This window comes from Coturnix japonica, chromosome 14, assembly GCF_054131305.1.
Source record: "Coturnix japonica strain WE chromosome 14, WE-NBRP24, whole genome shotgun sequence".
Classification (NCBI taxonomy): Eukaryota; Metazoa; Chordata; class Aves; order Galliformes; family Phasianidae; genus Coturnix; species Coturnix japonica.
Window position 1 is genome coordinate 3,608,657 of NC_140676.1, and position 22,795 is coordinate 3,631,451.

The 22,795-nt window shown below is 43.2% G+C and overlaps 2 long non-coding RNA genes across 9 annotated transcripts in view; one reads left to right on the top strand and one right to left on the bottom strand.

The window, feature by feature from the left end:
• LOC107318879 (uncharacterized) overlaps positions 1-22,795 on the top strand; it is a 50,467-nt gene that overhangs the window by 6,959 nt on the left and 20,713 nt on the right. The window lies entirely within an intron of this gene.
• Positions 3,768-22,795, bottom strand: part of LOC107318880 (uncharacterized) — a 98,974-nt gene continuing 79,946 nt past the window's right edge. For both annotated transcript variants that reach the window (XR_004308544.2, XR_001557569.3), the window contains one exon: positions 3,768-21,854. This is a non-coding gene — a long non-coding RNA (uncharacterized LOC107318880). The remainder of the gene's footprint in view (positions 21,855-22,795) is intronic.

Consider the following 22,795-nt stretch of genomic DNA (forward strand, 5'->3'; position numbering starts at 1 on the left):
ACTTACATTGCTGTGAGGAAATCGTGGCTTGATTCCAAGTAGAAAGTATTAATGCTGTTTTCTAAACAGTCATCGTGTTGCTACTTTGTATGGGGTGGAACTACTCACACTGCTATGAATTCTAGCTATTTTTTAGCTACTGTTATGTTTTTCTAGCTTCTCTCACAAACCTCCATTGATAAGCAGAAATATTTGAATCTGGGCTCATTTCCCCAAACCTCACCTTCAGTGTTACAGTTTTACCAGCTGTTTCTGTATTGTTTTTTAAGCTATGAGTAAGCTGACAGCTATTAAAAATATTTCAACCATTACTGGGGATATTTCTCATTAACCAGTGAAAGCTGAGATTAGAACAGAAATGAAAAAGCTGAAAGAACTGGTTAAGCTTTTAAAATAAAGCATATGAATTCTTAAGTATTAGGGCACATTATTTCAGTTGCTGCACACATATTTATTGGCTGTGTGCTACAGGCACGTATATATGCAGCTATGCATATATGATTCAATATGAAAGAGAACATGTATAAAATCCACTTGCTACAGTAACTATTGTGGAAGCCAATAATGGTTGGCTAGCGGTGAAAAGCATGGGAGATAAGAACATGCTTACTATTAATACTGTTCATTTTTAGAAGCGCACACAATGGGGCTCCTATTTTGACATTTTCTTCTGAAATATGAAGTACGAGGCATTGTCAGAGCCAGGATACAGGGCGAGATGGACTTTTAACTGCCTGCTGTAGTGATTCTTATCTCACTTTATGGGGTGAATTAGAATTCTTTAGATCAATGGATGTACACTGTCTTTTCTTGTATCAGAATAACATTACACATCTTCTTGTCATTATAACACACTGCGAAGATTTTTTTCAATGATAATGACAAGAGCACGTCAATCACAGGGATTTCATAGCGGGAATTTGCTTCTTGTTACATCTTTCACCTGGCAAAATTCTCCATTTCTTCTTCCTGAGTTGCCATTCAGAGGTTGGTAGCAAAATGTTTGGGATTTCACAGAGAAAACCCTGCACTTCTGCTGCCAGCAATGGTACAGAAGTTATACAGGCATTAACTTCTCTACATCCATGATTATAAAAACGGCATGGGCAAAGCCCACACTTTGTTCTGCTTAAATATCTGCACAGATCAAAGCTCTTCCCCGATAGACACTATTGCTGGGAAGCATTAGTATGCACTACCTGTATTTTCCCATGTTCAAAGGAAGCAATCACACAGCACTTCATTTATTTTACTAAGATAATACTTATTTTACTAAGTAAATGCTGCACTATTGCCATTCTGCAACAAATGTATTTTCACGTGGAGGTTTTACCTTTAACAAATTCTTTTTGAACTCCAGGAAGTGTGTGGTATTTTTATTTTGCATAATGAAGACTGAATACATAGAAAGTTGGATTATTTTAAGATTTATTCTGTGTGGAAAAATTCTTCTAGACCCACTATCAGACCCTGGGCTCAGTGTATTATCAAGGAAGATGCTGACTAATGGTGTCCACAGGATCTGAAATAATTTGGATTACTGAAGATGCCAAACCCCACTGCAGCATCTAGTTACCCCTCATAACGAGCAAAGACATGGCTCCAGTGTTGATGGGGCAGCTGCACTGAGGTGGCTGAAGTCAGCAAATGGAAGAAGTCTGAAGTCTGCAGAGAAAGGTGCGTTTTCAAGTATCTTTCACGCACTGCTGTGTATTCACAGATCAATCTCTCCCCAACTCAGCGCAATTTAAGGGTCTCAGTTAGGAAGATGTTCTTAGGAAAAGGTGTCTCACCACCTCAGTTCAGCATGTTTTTATTTGGGGCATTCCATGCATTTCTGCTCAGGACTGTTTGTGCTTCTAACAAACGACCATTCTGAAAACAATTACAATTGATTAGTCTCAGTTTTCATACTTTGCTAATCTGTAAAACTTCCCAAGTAAGATGGTGACTTAATTGCAGCATTTTGCACCTTGGTACTAACTGTGCGTTAATTGTACTCATGTCCAATTCAAAAATCAACACAGAAACTTTGTAATAATCTCCTTTTACAGTTTGGGTTATGAGAAGCTGAGAATTCCCTTAGGCTGGATTGATAAAACATGGCATTTGTCCTATTCCTAGGATGATGTTCAGCAAACTTTATGACAGAGGGAAACAGCTGGTAAAGTGGGTTCATGGAAAGGTGAAGGTAATATAGACATAAAAAACAAGAGGATAATGATTTTAAAAGGGATAATAGTTGTAATAACACCATTAACCTTTTGCTTCAAATTATTGAATGTGGGGTCTCTTCAGCAGGCTAATCAAAGGTTTTCATTAAGTGCAATGCAGGAGGAAGTGGCAATATACAACCTGAGGTGATTTTTTTCCTTCTTACAATTATTCACTATCAAACTGATAGTGAAAAAAAAAAAAGAAATGCCCTTTGGCTGTTGAAGACCCCTTGAAGCTGACTTACTTTAGGAGAAACAAACTCCAGCTTCCTGCTTGCTAAGAGCTGCATTTTACAAGGGGGAAAAAAAGAAGAAATGAAAAACAATTTGAGATAGATAGAAAATTAAAGTCAGATATGTAAACAAGTAGTGAGGTGCTACAGGGCAAGCAGAGCGTCAGTACAGACCAGCTGCAAGGACTGGGATACCACGTGGAGGAGGAGGAGGATCAGCAGCAGGGACTCACCTGTACAGCAATGTGTGCACTGCACAAAGCCATGTGTGTGTGTGCTGCTCTGCTGGGCGCCAGGTCAGGCACCTGACTGCAGAGCTCTGTGGTGATGTGGGATGTGTGAAGCTCCATGCTGTGCTGCCCAGCTTACTTCTGGTATTTGAACAGCTAATTCTGTCTGAATCAGTAAAAGGCTGCCTTTCCCTCCTTCATTTTCCATGCGTGCAGGGTTGGCTAGCAGAGGCAGCCTGTGCTTTGACAGTTTATTCATATGTTAAAAGGCAAATGCATCGATGGTGGAAAATTGCCATAGATGATATAAAAAGCTCCTGGTGACTTGATGGAATTATTCAGGAATGTGTCTGATTAGGCAAATCTCTGTCGTATCGTTTCACAGGCTGCGATCCTTACTGTTTACTTAGGGCATCTGTCTAAGGTGCATCAGAGCACCTCTGGCTGGAAAGCTGCATTCTGTATGCAATCAGCAGGGAGAAAATCACCAAGTTAGACACGTACAGCAAGACTGTCTGACTAGCTTGCTATGTGTCGTGTCAATCTAGTATGAAAGGAATAAGTGTAAAAGGAAGTTTTCACTGCTCCTCACTGACAAAACCCCATACTATTAACAGCCCCCTTCTGTGGAATCAGAAGATGGTGAAAGACTTCAGGAGCAGTGTGCCTTGAATTTGAATTAGCCAGACTGAATTTAAAATCAACAAGCTGAAAGGGCTCAAGATAAGAAGTCGCAACATTCAGAGGAAATGAGAACTGTTCCGGGAACTAAAGGTGAAAGAAATAATAAGACACATTAGAAATATTCAGCAAGAAAAGAGGCACCTTTTCTTTTTCCTCGACACCTTTTCTTAGAAGTCATCTATAATCAGTAACCTTTCCCAGACACTTTACCAGGCTGTTTTTAGTAGCTGAATCCTTTGTTTCAAAACCACCCATTGATTCAGTGCCCTAAGAGAAGAGTAATTAAGGTGGACAGAGATCCTGCCCACTGCCCACTGTATGGATGTATGAGATGTAGAAGAGAGAGGGAGAAAGGGGAGCTAATTAATTTTTCCAAAGATAATTCTCACACCACACATGAATCTGCTCTATTCATTTTCCTGTTGATCTGTTTATTTCCACATGCACACGTGCTGATACACATACGTATGTGTTCCTGAAGGATAATGAACTGTTCAGGCAGTACTTTGTCAGAATATCTTTTAAAGAGTTACATCTTTTTAATGCTCAGTAGTTTAAGCAAACTCCAAGGTTCTTACTCGGCAATAAACCCATTAAATCATCTTAAATACCATGTCATAATGACAATTTGATGCCACCAGATGTGACGCCAGGGATTTTTTTTTGAAATGCTTTCCTGCAGATACAGCTTCCTGAATTTTCAATTCTCTGGCTTGTTTGCACAGCTGTTAGATCACACAGCTCTGCCATCTTTTTGCCTTGCATCAGTTATTCACTAAGTCGTGTGTGGTGTGACTGCAAACTCACTACATCTGAAATGTTTAGGCTTAGATCCACTTCACCCTCATAAAGACTCGATAGTTGGGCTTTATGTGAGCTGGTGTATGAGCATTAAAATCCTAGAGCAGTATCCATTCCAGCTGTGGAGCACCCTCATGGGGAGATTTTAGAGATGCAGGCAGAATGCTGTTTCTCACTTACCTTGAGCTTGGTTACCGTCTTGGACTTTCTTAGAGAGCAGACTCTCTAAGGAACAGTTTGTCTCTTCTGACCACCAGTGCTGATCCAAAGTCAGGATGGGGGCTTTGGCTGTGATCCACTGTGTGAGTGACCATGCTTGGGCTTTCTGTCATGTTGTGACTGTGGGTGGGTTGGTGCCATTTGATGTGATGTGACAAACGCGGCCACTCTCCCTCTGAGACACTGCTGCAGACATCCATTTTCTCCTAGAAAACGTGATGTGTGTGGGGATGTATGTTGGCAAGGACCTGGAGTGAGGTCATGAGTAAGTGTGCAATAGCAAGTGTGATTGCGTCAGGCAGGAGCACTGGTGGTGGGATTGGAGACGTTCTTTGTTAGGCCGGAATCTCTGTCTGTAACCTAAAGAGACTGAGCAATATTTTTAAGTCAGGAAAATCAGCAGAAGACTCTGAAGGCCTGGTTGGCTGTGGGTTCCAAACAGCACCCAGAACTCAGACTGAATGTGATGCAGTGTTACAACAATACCAAACTCCTGTCACGCCAAAGGATTGTGGAAAGCTTAACATTGACTTGCACAGTGGTTTTGTTTGGCTTCATGGCTAATACATGAAGGTTTGAGTGCCTCTGCACCAAAGAGGGCATGCAATGCTGTCCTGATTACCCTCTGCTGAAGTGTAATTTTTGATAACATCAGTAAATACAAAACAGAAACAAAATGACGACAGTATCTGAGCAGCTTGCGATAGCAAATGAGGTGGAAAAGTTAAATGGATGTAGAAAAGGATCCCCAGAGGTTGGATCACAGCACGGTGCTGGTAGCAGCCTACTTGGTTCCATACTGGTATCAACATGTGGAGTTCTAAATCTTTCTGAATTGTGGCTGAACAGAGAGATCTGCTCATAGCTACCTTCTCTCCATATTGTATAAGCTGTCCTTCTCCAGGCAAACAGATAAAACCTCTGTGCCAGCCATAGCAGCAGTTTACATGGAAAAGCAATTAAGCAATTCGAGGAAAGTATTAAATGCAATTTTGGTGTTTTTTTTGCTGTCACTTACAGCTCAAAAGAGGAACTGCAGTGATGTGCAGAGACTGGCGTGTTCTATACAAACTCATAACACAATCTCATTGACTGCTTGTGGACCCCCATCTCTCTCTTTTTCCATCTGTTGTTTTATGTTTTAGGACTAAGTTGTTTGGAAGATGTCCAGATTTCTCTCTCTTCCCAACTTGCACACAGTACCTGCCTGCCTTTAGGCTCCTTATATGGGTAGCAGAAAGAGAAGCTTCTCTAAAGAATGAATTGCTGGTGTACCACAGTGCTGCTCTTCTCCCCCTCTCCCTTCCACTCTCCTCGCACTACAGAGGGCTTTTAATAGGTGCCTTGAATACATTGCCTCAGTTAACAGCCAAAGTTTGATGGGATGAATTTGGGCTATGCCACCTTCTTCTATTGGTGATTATTCAGAATTAAGATAACACAAACTCTAAGGACTATGAGTGAGGATCCAGCTCTTCCTTGTGGCTCATGAGTGGCAACAGCAGAAGCTGCCACATCTTGGTCTAGGAAATAGCTCACGGCTGATAATATTTCAAGAGATAACAAGGGAAAGTCAAGCTTATCCAAGAAAAAAGAAATGACACGATATAAATAAGCAAAGAGCATAAAACATAAACCCAATCCTATTAAAATTAACTGTGTTTTAATTTCTGGAAAGGATGACACGTTGTTGTTAGGGTGTGCTGAACGGGAAAAGATTACATGCATCATTAAGAGAAACTGTTTTCAAGGGCCCTTTTAAAAATGTGTATCTGTGTTTGCAATTGCCATGTGCAAAATAGAAAAATCAGAGAAGGGGGGTGAAAAAAAAGCAAGGAGTGGAAATAGCTCATTTTGTGAACTATAGGAAAAAATACGCCATCTGTGATTTAGTGCAGTTCCCAAGTTCCCATCTGTGACTGAAGCAGTCCTCGTTTAGGGCTGAATTCCTGAGCTGTTCTGTATGATAAAATATTTCTCTTGGAAGAAGCCTGGGCTAATGGGTTTGTTTGTCTGGAGTGGGGCTCTTCTGGGTGAGACAGAAAACCCCACAGGTCTAAGTCTGCCTCTAGTGGCCAACAACACGTAAACAGAAGAAAGTGAAAGGAGGTCAACAATCCCAGACCCATTTTTATCAGTGTTTCTGTACTGCTTTTTATCAGTGTAGGTTGCTGGGATGTGAGAGGCCTGGATGGTGATTTCACACTCTAGTGTAAGACTGCCTGGCTGCATGGTTGTATACTTCTAAAAGCAGAGTATCTTTTAAAGAAATTCTCCTGTTTCTCCATGTTACCTACTTGGCCACAGTGCCTACAGCAGGCCTCTAATGCAGGCTCACTGCTAGAGCCTTTTGAAGCCTCTGGATGCAATGTCACTGCAACCTGTGTCTGAGTGCAAGGTGGCCTCAGCTGTATCAGGTTCTTCTATAAATGCAACATTTTCCATTCCAACGCTCTATTAAATACGCACACGTACACCCTGGTGTGATTTCGGTTACCACTGAAATATATATCTGAATAATAAGTGCATTCACCTATTTAATTTATATTTATATTTTCTACTCTGTGTAATTATATGCTGATTATACGATTATAGAAAATACATGCATATTTTGCACGATTATGCTGTTAATGAAATAATGCCCACAATAGAGCTTTGCATGTGTGTTTGTGTGTGTGTTTATGAAAATACAGCCACAGTTGGTTGTGTCAGAGTTGTCCAGAGCTCGTTGGGCTCCATCTGCACTGAGGTGTGCTGCTCAGTGGAGGAGTGTGTTTGTTGTTACTGTTACCACCTGTGGCTGTATCTAGTTGTATTACAAAATGGTTTCGGCTTTATTAGAAAACACACCTGTGATAAGGATGTTCATCCAGCCTGATTTGGTGCTTGACTGACTCAGCTCCCTGCTGAAAGCACTGTGTGAGGTGCTTCAGAATGGGACACCTCAGAGCCCCTTACACTGCAGCACAGGTTGGGCTTTTGGACATGAATCTTCCTGTGCCTCTATTGGTTTTAGGACGTGATTCATTGTGTGTATGCAGCCTCAGAGCAGCCAGGTACCCTTCCAAGGCAGCACTACTTGTCCCTGTGTGAGCGTGCAAGGGATGGGGCAAATTCATGTCACGGCATGTGATGCTGTAGTGCTTGGCTGCAAACTCAGAGTACAGTTGCAATTGGCTCCCGTACAGCCCTTTGGTCTGGGTGCTCTCATGCTTGCCGGGGCTTCCTAGCCACTGGTTTAATACAGATGAATAAACAAACAAGTAGCAGCCATTGATACCATCAGCATCTGTGTTTGCACTACGGCAAGCAAAGCAATTCACCCAAGCTAACAGAACAAAACTGCGTCAGAGCTGGGGGCAGGATGCCTCCCTCCCACCTGCTGTCCCTGGGCATCAGCTGCTCCCTGCATAGCTCCTCAAGGGAGAAAACAGTTCAACTGACTAAATACGCCGTGGCCGTGCCTCTGCCATAATGTACAGGCGTTGCAGCCAAGGGGTTAAAAAGAAATGAGCGCATCTGGCATGCTCTGTGGAGTTCCCAAAGCCTGAACACGAATGACCAAATTGCTTTTTCCTTTTTAAATTAAGCCCTCTGTCTGTATGCATGCAGCTAACACTGTTGTTCCATTAAATGAAAGAATTTGTTCCCACTCGTATTCTTAATAGGGTAAGACCCTGCAGTTCCGTCTCACAACTTTACTGACACAAGATCTTATTAAAAGCAATCCTCCCCCTCTCCTCCTTGAAATCTGAGCTTCTGATAGCTTCATCCACACTGTTTATTTTATATACACAGCTCTGCAGCTGCTGCTTCCTTCTTCTCCGATAAATGACAGCGTAACTGTTGCATCCACAAAAAAAAAAGTAAATAAAATTAAATGGGGAAGAACAATACATCTCTGGCAGAGAATAGGAAATCTTTTAAGGCACGTATCTAAATTGTACAGCCTGATCTTAATTGTGAGGATAATTCTTTGTTATTTCAAGCAACTTGGAACATGTCAGAAAACGCACACTCTTGGCAGTACATCCAGAAAGATTTCTTTGGAAACAATGGAGAGAATTCTCCTGAACTGGAAAGAGACTGAAGCTTCCTTACTAGGTTAATAGTTCTATACTCTGTGATGAAAGAAGAATGGCAGAATATGCTAGAATCTATTGTTTGGTTGGCTTGGAAGGGTTTTTGCAGCACAGACAATACTGGCTGAGGCCCAGCAGTGAGTGTTCCATGGCAGGACAGCAGTATGAGGTATCACCATTAGCAGTAAGGAACCCCATGAGCAGCCCCCTATGGGCAGCTCTGTGTCTTGCCCTGCAGGAGGACACAGCCTTCCAAGCTGGTGAGTCCAGCTGAGGCCATGCTGGTCTCATGCCACCAATGTATTGCTCCTGCTGGGCTCTAGACCACTGCCCTGCTGTTTGTGCCATCACTGATGAAGCCACCAAGTACAGTGAAGGCCAGCAGCAGCGCTGTGGTTATTAGTCCCATGCTTGTGGGACTGAGGTACAATTTCAAGGTCTCTGTTCAGTACCGAGACAAAACTCTTGAATTTATCAGCAATTTGTCTATGGAGCTGGGAAACAATATTAAGCAGAGGCAGAACAAAGCAAGAGAGAGTTATGTGAAATCAAACATCTGTGTTAGAGCAGGTCAGATTTAGGGGTAACCTCTGAAACTGGAATTGTTTGGCTCTTCCTGCAATAAGGGGGAGCTGTGCAACATGCACTCAGCTTGTAGGTAGCCTGACCAGTTCCCAAACTGCAGAGCTGAGACAATGAGTGAAAAAGTGAGTTGTTAGAGGGGAGTTAGGGACAGTCAGGGAGCTGAGGAAAAAAGAGGACCTGGTACAGTGATCTGTAGGAAGGGTGAGGAAATACTTACAAGCAATGGAACAGTGACCTTGGTGAGGAGGAGCGGATAAATAAATAATCCTTAAAAATGTAGAAATCTTTTATTTAAAAGGAAGAGAGAAAAAAAAGCTACAGAAGGTGGAATGTGCCAAGAAAGACCTTGGGAAAGATCAAACGGGGCCAAGCACTGCAGCTCTGTGTGAAGAGCAGCAGTTGACATTCAGTCGAGGTGTGAGCATTATCAAAAGGATGAAGGAATAATGGCGATATGAGGAAAGAAAAAGAGTTTGGAAACAAGTGAAGTAGCACTAGTGGGAGATTTCCCCTGGATGCCATGGGGGAGATGTGTGGAGGAAGGGGTGAAGGAGGAAAGCACATGGTGTGACCGTTCTCAGGCTGCTCAGCAGCACTCAGCTTTCCAGATGTAGGCACTCAACAGCTCTGCCTCAGCTTCCCTGTAAGTGATGCCTTACCACAAGTGTGGCCCTGCAGCCCAAGCACCCCAGGAAGGTGCCATGGGGACACAGCTCTGTGCAGAGCATGGGCTCCAGCCATGCTTGCTGCTGCACTTGGCAGCTCTGTGTGGATAACCTGAGCCTTACAGAACCTAAGCCTCCTACATGTCGTGTTTAACGTATAATCTGTGGCAGTTTGCCCTTACACCTAAATAGATACTGGCAAGTTGTTTACTGTGGCCTCAGCCTGCTCTTGTGCCACACTTATAGGTCACTTGCTGGGTGCAGTGCTGCCTGGAGGCCCAACCTGGGAGAGGGTGGGGTAAACCTCAGCTTCCCAGAGAGGAGGAGGATGCTCTGGACTGTGCTCACATACCTGCTCTGCAAGGCAGGCTGAGGCTGGCCGTGGGTTACTATTCCAGTGTAGCCTCAGGGGTAAATAAAAGAGGCCAGGTTCCCATGAATGCTGGCCCTTGTACCACTACAGGTGTTAACAGGAAAAAGGGCAGCTCCCTGACCTGAGCCAACCCAGAAGAAAGCATCTGAGATACCTGCAGGTCTCTCTGTTTCAATACAGCTTCCTGTATGTGCTGCAGCTTTAGGCAGAATATGAAGAGGTTTGACTGATATTAATATAAGCAAGAGCTCATCATGAAATAATCATGCCATCTTTGGTGAAATGAGAATTTGTCTGGGAACTGATCAGGTATTTCTCTGTGGACTACATGCTGAATTAGGACCAATGATGTGATGAGGACACAGTAAGCAAAAAGTCCTGCCCTGTGAATGAGGGCAATAAGGGAGATCTTCATGTAGTTGCATAAGCTATTAACCTTTCTTGCTGCAAAGTGCCATCTAGTGTTCACAGCCAGTCCTGCCAGCTGTGGAACTGTAGTTTCAAGCAAACAGTTTAAAAGACTGTAAGAGGGGGGCAGACAAACTAACTTTAATAACTAGATATTATTGGCTTTTAATACACTTGTCCTCAGCTTCTTTATTATATGATGGAATGGGAAATGTTTCAACTGGGTTAAAAATGTAATCTAGCTCTCAGAAAGCAAAACAGAGACCATGTTGAAGGAATGTGTTACCTTGAAACCAATCACACAATTTCAGGTACAAAACATGTGCCCAATGATGTATCAAATTTGTACGTGCAGTGAGCATTATGATACTATGAATGTTGTTTGTATTGCTTCTGTGTGCTGATCTGGGAAGTCACACTAGGCCCTGCACACAAGGAGTGGTGTAGGAAGTTCTCTTCTCTGCAATCTTGCAAACCAGCTGCAGTGAGTAAGTGAATCCAGGAACAGGAGAGCAGGTTAATGATCATCATACACTGTGGGTAGGTGCACGCAAGCTAGTTCTGTATGCAGATTAGTAATGCAATAGCAAACATACTTTATAGCCTTAAATCAGACCCAGCAAAGACAAAGTCTATCATCTAGTCTAAGAATGAGGAATCTAAGAAGATCCACAAGAATGGTTAGAAATTGGAGGTGGAGAAGAGGTAAAAAAGGGCATGAAAATAATTCCACGTTCAGGACTGTATCTGGGGCATCTTTCACGCGGGGCTGGGGCAGTCCTCATTGGCTTGGTAATTCTCCTGCCAGATCTGATCAGCCCTGAAACCACCTCGAGCACAGACCTCAAACAGAAAGGTTGTTATTATTATTTGTTGTTATCTGCAAAATGCTGACAGCACTTAGAAGTGCCAGAGGATTCATGCCTTGGGTTTTGCTCTTGCAATGTCCAGGAGCAAAGTCTAATTAGCCCTAAAAATGTCCATGATAGAGAACAGCCCTACTGACAGGGAGCAAATTAGGTCTCTGACCTAGCAAAGCATTTAACCATGTGCCACATATTTTAGTACATGTATCTCTGAATTAAGACCTGGATGATGTAACCTTTTCTGCCTCTAATTTCTTTGACTGCAGTATGAAGCATAGCCCAACTTGCTTGCTGAGCATCCCTTCCTTACAGTATTAATCTGCTTTCTAAACTGACTCCTTGTCTTCCTTGTCTCATTTCGGTAACAAATGACAGAACAAATACAGCAATGAAGAGCCTGGAAGGTTGCACCAACTACAGAAGATAGTGAGAAGAATGCAGATTTATCTTCTAGGAGTTTGGAAAGCAGCAGTTGACTCAGAGCTTGAGGGAGTTACCTTGCTGTCTGAGTTAATATTAACTTTATGATGTTCTGAGATGACTCTGTGGTAATATGGACTTCACGAGGTCCTACATGACCCTCAAGGGAATTGTGGGTTTAAAGTTTTACCCTGTATCTGCTCATGTGATGTTAGAGGTATAAGCTCTACAGGACAGACTGGGAGCACGTCTGCTTTCCTTTCCAAGCCACATGATAACTTTGGTGGGTGGCTTCAAGATGGGTAGAACAGGAGTTTGTGCAAAATGATGGGTTTTTTTTTCAGACCGTGCTCTAAAAATCTCAGAGTTCGTGACCGATTTGTGCAGAATAAGGAATAGGTAAACAATACAAACAAGACAAGCTTCAGATTTGCTACCCAAGAGCTGGAACCTCCACAGAAGCACTTTCAGGTTATCTGTGAATTAAGAAAAGTTACGCACAGCTGTGCTAGAGAATCTCTTCAGACGGGTGCTCACCCAGATCACCCATTACAATAGTAATCTGTGCAAATAGTCCCCCGGACAGGAAACGTTCGTACCTGATCTGTAGCCTGGGTTCATACAGCTTCTATTTCCAGCCAATGCTTTCTGCTGCATCTCAATGGCATGTTCTTCTAACTGGAAATATTCTGAAATTGTCTTTTTTCGAAGTATGGATGCTATTTTAATTACCAATTACTGATTAATAAAAGGAATTCAATAATACATCATAAAAATACCTTATAATATGAATTACATGTGGCCCGGCTTTACTGCTTAAGTCATGCCTCAGTCACTGATTGGAATGGTTTATCCAAGTGCTTATCTCTAAGCCCCAAAATAATCCCACTGAACTCAGCAGTAGAAGGCACCCTTCAGTATTAAAAACCAAATCTCCAGCCGTAGTATTTTACAATTTTAGTACCCGACAACCCAAGTGTTTGCCAACTGCAGTCCTTCTTTTCATTTTGGCTTCTCTTGGGTGTATTATGTGACTCTAGTTTGACTCATTAAAGTCTCAGATTGTGCTTGTTTTGTTAACAGCCATTAGGGCAGGGGTTCTGACTCTTAATTGGCACCATCTGGAAATAAGAAGGAAACTGCTTAGGATGAACGCAAAGACGAGGGAAGTCCTTACACTTCTTCACGTCTGCCAAACTTGTCCCATTTGCAACAGCCACATCTGACCAAGGAACCTTCCTGCCCTTCCATTTCTGCTGCGAGCTGCGGGGAGTGTTTTCTTTCAAGGAAAAAACCATCGCTGTGTTGCCAGCAGAACTAGAAAACAATCATTTTGAAGTGGAAAGTCGTCTGTTAGCGAACCAGGCCTTTTTATGCAAATTGAATATCTTTGTTCCCAGTTTTTTCCAATCTTGCACCACTTGTTCAGCATTTCCTCGTTTTCTGGCGCTGGTTTCCATAGCTGCGTGCAATCACACTCTCACACAGATGCCGTTCTGTGTTCAAAGCACTGAATGCTACAGGGCATATTAGTGTTTTTATGCTTTAGATCTATCTTTATGTAACTTCCGGGCTCATTAATATATATCATTTTGTGTGATTAAAAAACAACAACCTGGCGCATGAAAAGCTTTGTACAGGAGAATGGATTGTAAGGAAAATGGCTTTCTTTCCATTATGCAGATTTTAAGCTAGATGTGCCCAGAGAGTGAGTTGGAGTAGGTATTGGCTACTGCAAGGCAGTGATTCCCTGACTGCAGCCCTGCAGACTGCATGGCAAAAGAAAGAAACGGGAAAAGTCAAATGCTATTTAACTGCAAAGATTTTCACATTATGATTTCACAGCAGTGGATACAAAGGAATGGAAGAAGCGCATGGCATTCGTCTTAAGGCTTTTTAGAATCTCACTGAAAGGTGCACTTTTTTGCAGCATATAAAGACAGACTGGACTGAGATGTGCAGGTATGGGAATGATGGCCTTGCTTTGAATACTGAATGAGCACAGAAGGGTGTAAAAGCTCTGGCTGTTGGTGAAGCACAATTCTTCTAGTTAAGTCACAACCTGAAATATTGACTTAAAACAGTTGTGCCAAAAAGCATGTAGACGATGTGTGCCAGAACACAGTGCTCTAGCTGTGGATGTGGGTTTTGAAGCAACAAGAGTGATGTGGGTGTTTTTCTGACCATGCGTTCTGACTTATGACTGCTTTCTGTCTAATGATACCAGGCTGTGTTAGCACTGAAAGCCAGAAGTGAGTGTCTCTTTCAGGTTCCTCTCCTTGACAATGCTTACTGTCCTTCCAGGGCATCTCGATTACCTCCAAGAACAAGGCTGCCCAGCACAGGCTTCTGTTCTCCTAAATGACCTGATGCTGTAGGTGCACGTGATTTAGATGGCATCACTCAGCAAAGCAGCAGAACAATCTCCCCATCCAATTTAAGAGTCTATATTTACAAGGAGCAGCTTTCCAGAAAAAAAAGAGATACACTGCACTAAGGTGGCTGGAATCTCTTGATGCAGAAGGGGCAGTGGCAATAATGTAAAATCTGGTGTATAACCCACCCAGTGCTCACTAAACCCTTCTGGAATTGGAGAAGCAAACCCATTTTTCCTGTCATATCTCTGACTTCATGTTAAGGAGTACATGACTTGAGCAGCAGTGCAGCCCTTTGTTAAGCTGGAGAAGTAAGGGAGAGAGCCACACAACCCACACGGTTCTGCTTCCAAACAGCAGCTCCAAACATTTCCCCAGTGCTGGAAAGTTTCCTCCTTCTCCTTTTCCTCCTGTACGTTAAAAGGAATGTACTGATTATACGGAACTATGGCAGCAAATTGCTACTAATGTATGAAATGAAAATCCACGCCTCATGGCACAGAGATCTTAGACAGATACTCTGCAATTACTGCCTTGCTACAATTTCTGCTGGGTGTTATTCAGACACAATACTGAGCACAGACAATTTACTGCAGAGGTCATAAAAAAAAAAAAAATCTCATTAAACCCACATCATTTAAGACCACGTAGTTTCCCAGCTCACATTTTGGCTTGGCACAAAGCTGTGGGTTGCTGCCCACCGGAAAAATCCCTCTCTGGTGCAAGGAAAAGCAGTGGCAGTGGGAAGGGTGAGCTGTGTGCTCTATGGGAGGACGTGGAGGCTGACCAGCTGCATGTTTCTCTCACTGTCTTGCAGAAGCATGGAGACGTAACCAGCTCCAGAGAGTCCAGGTGAAATGCAGAGAGGCTTAAGAGCCGGGCAAGTCTTGAGTAGCCAACAGCCTGAACTTGATAGCCATTTATTTCCTGGGAATAGCAAACCCCCCAGGGATTTGGCATTTTCTCCCATGAGATAATCTGTTGAATACAAGATACTGGACCCAATTTTCTCTGCAGCGGCATCAGGTACCTCTGCTTGGAGCAGGCAGGGCCAGTTGGCAGCAGTGCAGGCGTCTCATGAATGTGCTGATGTAGCACTGACACGGGAGCTGCTGCCAGGGCCCTGCCTGCAGAAGGGTAGGCAGGAATCAGAACTATCTTTGTGCAGTGTAATTTAGTGACAGGCCCAGCTGTCCTGACTCCTGTTTTTAGGTGATAAATACCCCACACAGAGGTGCCACAACTGTGCTAGTCAGGGTGAATCAAACTCTCCAAACAGCCAACACTGAGGCATTTTGCCTTCTCCAGCCAGCGACCCGAGGTGTCAGCTGGTTGATGTAACAGGAGTAAACACATTTCCTATCATCCAGGTCTTTTACAGCCAGATGACACTCGGCATCTGAGTGAGGTGTCAGTCCAATAAGAAATGCAGGCTCCCAGATCTGCCTCCTTGATGCTGGCCATGGCTGGCTGGAGCCTCTGCAGGGGATGACATCTGTGTTCATCAACTCTGCTTCTTGCTGCCCAGCTCTGGGGCTGGGCCACACTGCCTGACTTACAGTGGGAACTGTGGTGGAAGCAGAAGCTCTGTGGGTGAGCCAGGAGCCTGGCAGGGGCTCCTGCATGTCTGGGAATAAACACACCTTAGTGACTATAGGAAAGATGGTTCAGCCCAAGAGATTGTAGCTATGGACACTGAAAAAGCCCAACAAAAAAAACCCAATATCGGTTTACTGACTTTTCTTCCAAGACAATGACAATGCATTTTTATAATGAGTAAATTCTCTTCCTGCAGCACCCCAGCACATCCTTTTTATTTTCGTCTATAAAGCCCAGCTTTCCATTGGAATATTACAACTGAAAGAAAACACTTGATATTGATGGGGAAACAACACAATGACATCAGATACCCAAGGAGAGATATTTGTATATACAGAGAGAATTTAACCTCAAAGACTCAGTTCACCTATTCATGTGTGATTTATATTGCCCCAGGCTCCCAGGCAGAGCGAACACTGACACCCTTTGATGTTGAAAGAAGCCTAGTGACTGGCCTTTGGAGAGATTTGTGATGTCTCTATCAGCCTGTCAGTGGAAAACCAGGCAGCAAAGCCAGGCCCCCTGAAGATTTCAAGGCCTTGTAGGCAGAGGAATTGTGTAAGCATTTTACTTTCACCAAGTGCCTGAGAGGCCGAGCACAAACAGCCTAATTGAGTGGCTACAGAGCAGTGTGCTGCAGCCTGTATCTACACGGCTCTCCATGACTGATGCGCTTTTGGCCAGGAAAAGGGGCCAGCAACGGGTGTATTTAGCAATTGCATGTCCTTGGGTGACGGAGTGCTTTTGAAGCATTGTGGAGATATGAGAACCCAAGGCCAAGGCTTTAAAATGAGGAACAAACCTTGCTTATTTGAAATGGAAAATATTTTCTTGTATTTGCAGGTGGGCAGATAGGCCCTGCTCCTAATTACTGCTCATCTCTGTGGTATCAGGCGTCAAGGGTTTTCAGTGGGATGAAATAGTTCTGACTAGGTTTGACATCCTACAAAGAAAAGCACAATACCACAAGAAAAAAAAAAAGAAGTGCCAGCAGTGCAATATGTGCTGTACAGCTCTGGCACACGACCAGATCATGCACCAAGGTTAGCGATGGGAAGCAGGTGGCAGGAGGGACCAGGGGCTGATGCTCCTTGTGAGGTGAATTCCCAGACAATGTGTTGAGCAACACTTTGGAAGACAGGATTAAAATTCAATATAATGCTGATAGATTGGGGTAATGACTTGAAAACAGTAACACATGATATAATAAAGACAGCTGTAGAATGGTTTACACGGAATTAAGGACTGCTGGCTAGGCACAGCAGGATCTGAGGATTACTGAGGATTATAAACTGAAGATGCATCTAAAATATGATGCTATTGCAAAAACAAACAAAGGACCAGTGCTCCATGGTTATATTGAGGATGAGAGCTCATTGCAGTCAGATGTGTCCAAGGTTGCAGCTCATCAGGAAATGTACAGAAACTGTCCAAGCATTTGGAGAATAAGACCAAGTGGGGGCTGGTATGTACCACCTGGCAACGCTAACTCATATCTGGTACACTTTACATGTGATGCAGTTGAATTAATTTATTATTATTATTACTATTATTTTGACAACCCAATTCTGTTGGGCCATAATGAAGAGGGCAGGAATATGGAGATATATTTATTTTTCCCTCTGGCTGCATTGTTGAGAGGCATTGTACCTACAGCATTAGCAATGTCATTTATTGTCCTTTATGTACACCTGTCCCTTCAGAAAGTCAAATACTGGTACCACCCTTCCTCTCTTTTTCCATGTGCCCTTCAAGTGAAAGGACTGTAAAGTCATAGGCTTAAAGGTTGTGAACAGAACATCTGATGCTGGAGAGCAGGTATCCATACATTTACCTCAGTGGGAAAGTGGAGAGTAATTGTGGGTTCTGATTTTCCATGGAGCCTCTGTGGGGAACTAATAGTCTGGACTTGTCCTTTCTGAGGCCTAATTATGTCTCTCTGTCAAACTATAAAAACAAGAGTCTGCAGCATCACAAGGGAAAATGAAAGCTATTGGCCTGTGTTCTGCATTTAATAGGATGTCAAAATCTAAAGCACAGTCTGACTGGTTTTTGACTGGGGTTAGAAAAGAAAATGCAACTAATTAGGCTGTTCTGAATATCCCTCTCTGTCTCATAGCCGTAGACTTGCAAACTGTAACGTACTGGGAGTCCCAAACTCTCTGATCAGTGCTGCCGTCTGGATGGGAGGGGTCTTTCCTGCTGATGGGATTCAAGCTCCACTTGAGCACTGTCACCATTAGTGAGGACAGTTCCCTGGGAAATGCTTTGTGCCATCCAACTTCTACGTGTCAAGGAGATGGAAAAACAGAGCTAAGATTTTAGGTGTAAGGAGCTGGAGATGAGTGCTCCATTGGAAGCATCACAGGCAACTGATGAACTTGCAGCCTTTCAGCTTTCTTTGAAGATTATTTTCTGATGTCTCTGACAATGAGGAAAAGTTTAGAAAGCACCTTGTGTGTGAATTGGTTTTACTCTTCAAATATCACAGCCCCTGAATCAAAGTAACACAGAGTAGTATTCAGTATATATATAACAAATACTGGAGATAGAATTTACCCTCAAAACAGACCAGATGCCTTAAGTGTGAATGAAAGCAGCTGCCCTTAGCCTTCGGTCAACCTGCTCCTCCATGTTTCTCTCTTCCACCTGCATCTGTATCCTAACCATTAACTCTGATCCCAGACTTGTAGAGCTGTTTCCTTCTTGTCTGCAATCCTTCATAAGGAGATAAAAGAAGGCAACACGATCATCTATGTGTAGAAAGCCCGAGACAACAGGAGATGATGCCCTATATATAAAGAATCAATGCATTAATTACACTTTGGAGTCTGTTGTATTAGATGGTAGATAATGTCCTACTGCCTTCCTCTATTCTTTAGAAGTTAATTTGAGGGTTTTTTTGCCTTTTTTTTTTTTTTTTTTTTTTTTGCAGTGAAGACATTTATTGGAGAGAACTGCAGAAGTTGCTGGTTCCTTTTACCTTTCCCTTGTCAGCTGCCCTCATTCTGAACCAATGCTACGCTCAGCTGGCTCCTCATGTTTTACAGATGAACTGAAATAAAAGTGGAATTTGTCCCACTGTGAAATAAAGGAAGAGGAAAAAATAACTGTCTGCAAGATTTTTCATGCAAGTCCCACATCCTTGGTTTTGCCCTCTTTTTGACACAGAAATTTGATTGTCTTCTGCTTAGACATTCCGAGGCACCTTTCTGGTTTTCATTCTTTTTTCTGATCTAACATTGGGTTAGTCAGGAAACTGCCAACTTTGCCTCACAGTCAAAATTAAACACTGCAATTCAAACTGAGAGGACATCAATGGGCAGGAGAAAAAATGAGGTCTCAAAATGGTGGTTTTTTTTGTAAATGTCACTTCTACAAAGTCTTGCACATGGATCTGAGTTAGGAAAGCAGTCAATGAGTCTGCAAGAAAAGAGAAGGTCTTTCCAGGAGTCAACCTAAAAAGAAAGAAAAAGAGTGGAAGGGAGAGTAAAAAGAGAATGAACTGCACAACCATCAGGAACTTAGGAAGCTGAGAGAAATGAGCACCTGGATCATTTTGGAGACTGAGAAAATACTGTGTGATGAGGCCTCAGCACTTACATGGAGATTTATAGCTGTTGTTTCCAATAACTGCACGGTGATTTCACCCACAAATAATAGTTTCTGCAGAGACAGCTAAACCATGCTGCTAAGTGTGCCTTTTCCCAGGTTGCAGCAGCAAAACAGACTCAAAGCAGCTTGGGCTCAGTACAAGAAGCAGAAAACAACTGCTCACTTGGAAACCCCGTCTAGGCAGACCCTTCTTCTCTGGCACTGAACAACATCCCCTTGGCAGCAGCAAGGAAAGCAATGGGACTTGACCATCACTTGGAAAACTCTTTCGCCCTGGGTCTGTCCCGTGTTTCCAGCTGCAGAACTGATCTCCCTGGAGATGAAGGCAGTGAAGCTGTGGCTTTTCTATGGCTTACTCTCAGCGGCCCCAGTTTTATTAGACAGAAGTCTTAGCAGGAACCAGTAGATCATTTTGGTCTAATCCCAAGATACACCCATGAAGGGGCTCATCTGGTACCAAGCCTTTAGTTTGGGCAGGAACCAAACATACACTGCTTTCCTTGGCCCCTGAGAACAAACTTCCCAAAGCTTACCGAGGAGCTACTTAGGTAAGACCTGCATCTGTATTTTCAGGAAAGCCTTTGAGAATGGTCTTAACCTAAATGCCCATTTAAGCCTTACTGAACTGTGGTGGAGGCAGATTTACACACGAGCTTAAATAATTTCCTGACTGCAAGCTGCAGCTCTAAGTTTTGTGTATTGTTTCCAGTTGAGCGATGATAGCCCTCTCTCAGCGAAAGTAATGTGTGAGTTACGCAGCACAGGGAGAATGAAATGACAAATTATCACTTCTGAGAGAATAGCCAGTTTGTTTGACGTTCCCCACCAGCTCCTTCCTACTGCAGATGCTCACTGTGGTTTCTCCAACCAGCAAAAAAAGCCTTCCTGATCTCCCTGTGCATAGCTCAGCCTGTCAAGAGCCACAGAAATCCCACATCTGAGCACAAAGGTGTGGGGCATTTTGAAGGTCTGACAGTGACTGCAATGAGAAACTGCAGTTAAAATACAGGCCGCTTACAAACAAAGGGCAGAATAATAACCACACAGCTTAAATTTAGCATAAAAAGTTATAAAATAGGCATTATGGTGGTGGGAGTTTGCATTTTTCTCCTCTATTTTCATCGGTACAGCTTAAAGGGTTGGAGGGGATGTGCTGTGCAAATAAAGGATTACTTTTACCTGTTAATCTCTAGCATAAAGGTGACATAAATGTACCCCTGTGAGTTGCCATGTAAATGAATCCAAGTCAAATAATACACAGGGAGCAACAAAGCAACCCAACCCAGCCTGCTCTGCAATACGGGTGTTTAATTTGTGCATAGAAATCCCAGGAACTGAATAAAAACGGGGCCATTTCAAATGTGCAGACCCACACCACCCTCCTTCCCACAAAAGCTGATCTTTTAGAATATGTTTAATATATATATGTATTAGAAGAGTGGACAGGGAGGGAAGAAAGGTCAGCAAATCCATGTTAGATGATAGCACAGATTCCTCGGCTACAAAACGCAAGGGCCGAGCAGAACAAAGAGATTTGCATTCTAAGTGATGCAAAGCAGCCAGCAGCGTTTTAATGTTGTGTTTGCTCTGTGATGTCTTCATCAGGCGCTCAAAGGCAGCGGCTCTGGCAGCCGTGGGTCCCTGTGAGCCTGTCAAACTCCGTTTCCATGGTTTTCCTTCAGGCAGCACCATCGGCAGACAGCACGGAAACGGACCCCTGCAACCTGTTTTGAACAGTGTCTCTGATGTAGGGCCCCAGAGCGGGCATCAAACTAGCAACAAGCAGCAAGAAAATAACAATTTTGCTTTTCGCAGGTGTCAGAACGGCAAACAAAAGGCTGTTTATAAAAGATGCAACATCCCCTTTTTGTCGGTGTTGGCAGTTTAAAGTCAGCCGGGCAGCCGTTAAGGAGGAGATTTTGGATGGGGTGTGTGCTGTGAGAGGGAGCTCGTCTTGAGGAATTCCAATTGCTTCCTCCTGCATCCTTCAGCCTCTCTAAACAGGGCCTTCTCATCACTGAGCTAGCAATACTCTATACAACAATAGCTGATAATGCTGTTTCAGTTACTCCGTTTGTGTGAATGACCAGGGCTATTTTTTTCAAACCATTATATACATACATATATTTACAAAGAATGCATAAGGGTCTCGTTCTTCCTTACCTTGAAAAACACTCTTTCATTTAAACAAACAGTTCAGAACATGTTAAGCATACGAAGCAGTATTTCAGCACTGACAGAGAACACTTTACCTGTATGCCAAGAATGGACATTCAGTGCCACAGGGCTCCCAGCCTGTTCTTGTGTTGTGAGCTGTGTTACCTGGCAGCTTGCAGCAAGTGACCCACATGCTCATCTGGGCCTTCCATGGCACAGCTCCTTCCTTCACACATCCACCTGCTGCAGGTCAGCGGGCTCTATGGATGGCAGTCCAGGATTCCTGGTTCCTCTGAGCCTCGACGTTTGCAGCTCCTTTTAGAGTTCTATTAAGAATACATAACAGAGGACTCACTGGAAGTTTTCTCACCTCCTGCATTTTCCAAATACATTCAGTACTTTGCTTATCATTAAGTAGCTGGTTAATACTGTACTGTATCTGCATGTGGAACAGACTGGAAGTCGCCAGGTGTGCTGAGGAGCAGATAGAGGTGATGTAACACTGCAACTGGAATCCTACCCTCATCATTGGATTCGGGGAATACTCACAGTATGTAAAGAGAAAATGGGCTTGTAATTCACAGTTTTCAAAGTGATTATGATATATTAGTATTATTATTTCAGAGCTCTGATCTGTTAAATACGCATTTTTAAAAGAAAAGCTGTTGGCATATACAACACCAATAACACAAGAACAAGTCCAGGTACATCCATACTGACACTATAGGCAGGGTACTCACAGATACCGGTGTTGCTCACCTCAGCGTATACGGTTCCCATGTCCCCAAAAATAGCTAAATTGTTTTCCATCAATAGAAACAACACATTCATTCCCAGTGTATTACTGTACGGTGCAGAATTTGCCCTGACTTACTCAAGAGCCAGCTGTACAGCAGAACGAACAGTCAATGAAATGAGCAGTGGCTGGCATGAAGGGAAGGGGTGAACAAGCCACAGACTCTAGCAGAGATTTCTTTTGATCAGAGCAACTGTTTATGACTTTTGTTCAGTCTTAAGATGAAAAAACATACGTCTGTGTCACAGTGGAGACAGAAGCTGGCAGCTGCAGTGTGCCTGGACTAGTTTTTAATGAATACTGTTGTTTGCAGGGTACTACGTGATCATACAGAACGTGGCTTTGTATTGTTTCTCAGTTAGCTGTAAGTGGTGTGGGTTAAAGCAAACAAACAGGAAAAGCAGAACCGACTTCACTGAAGAATGGTTTGAAACCATACGTTTGTGTAGCAGGGCAAAGGGGACGTGTCTG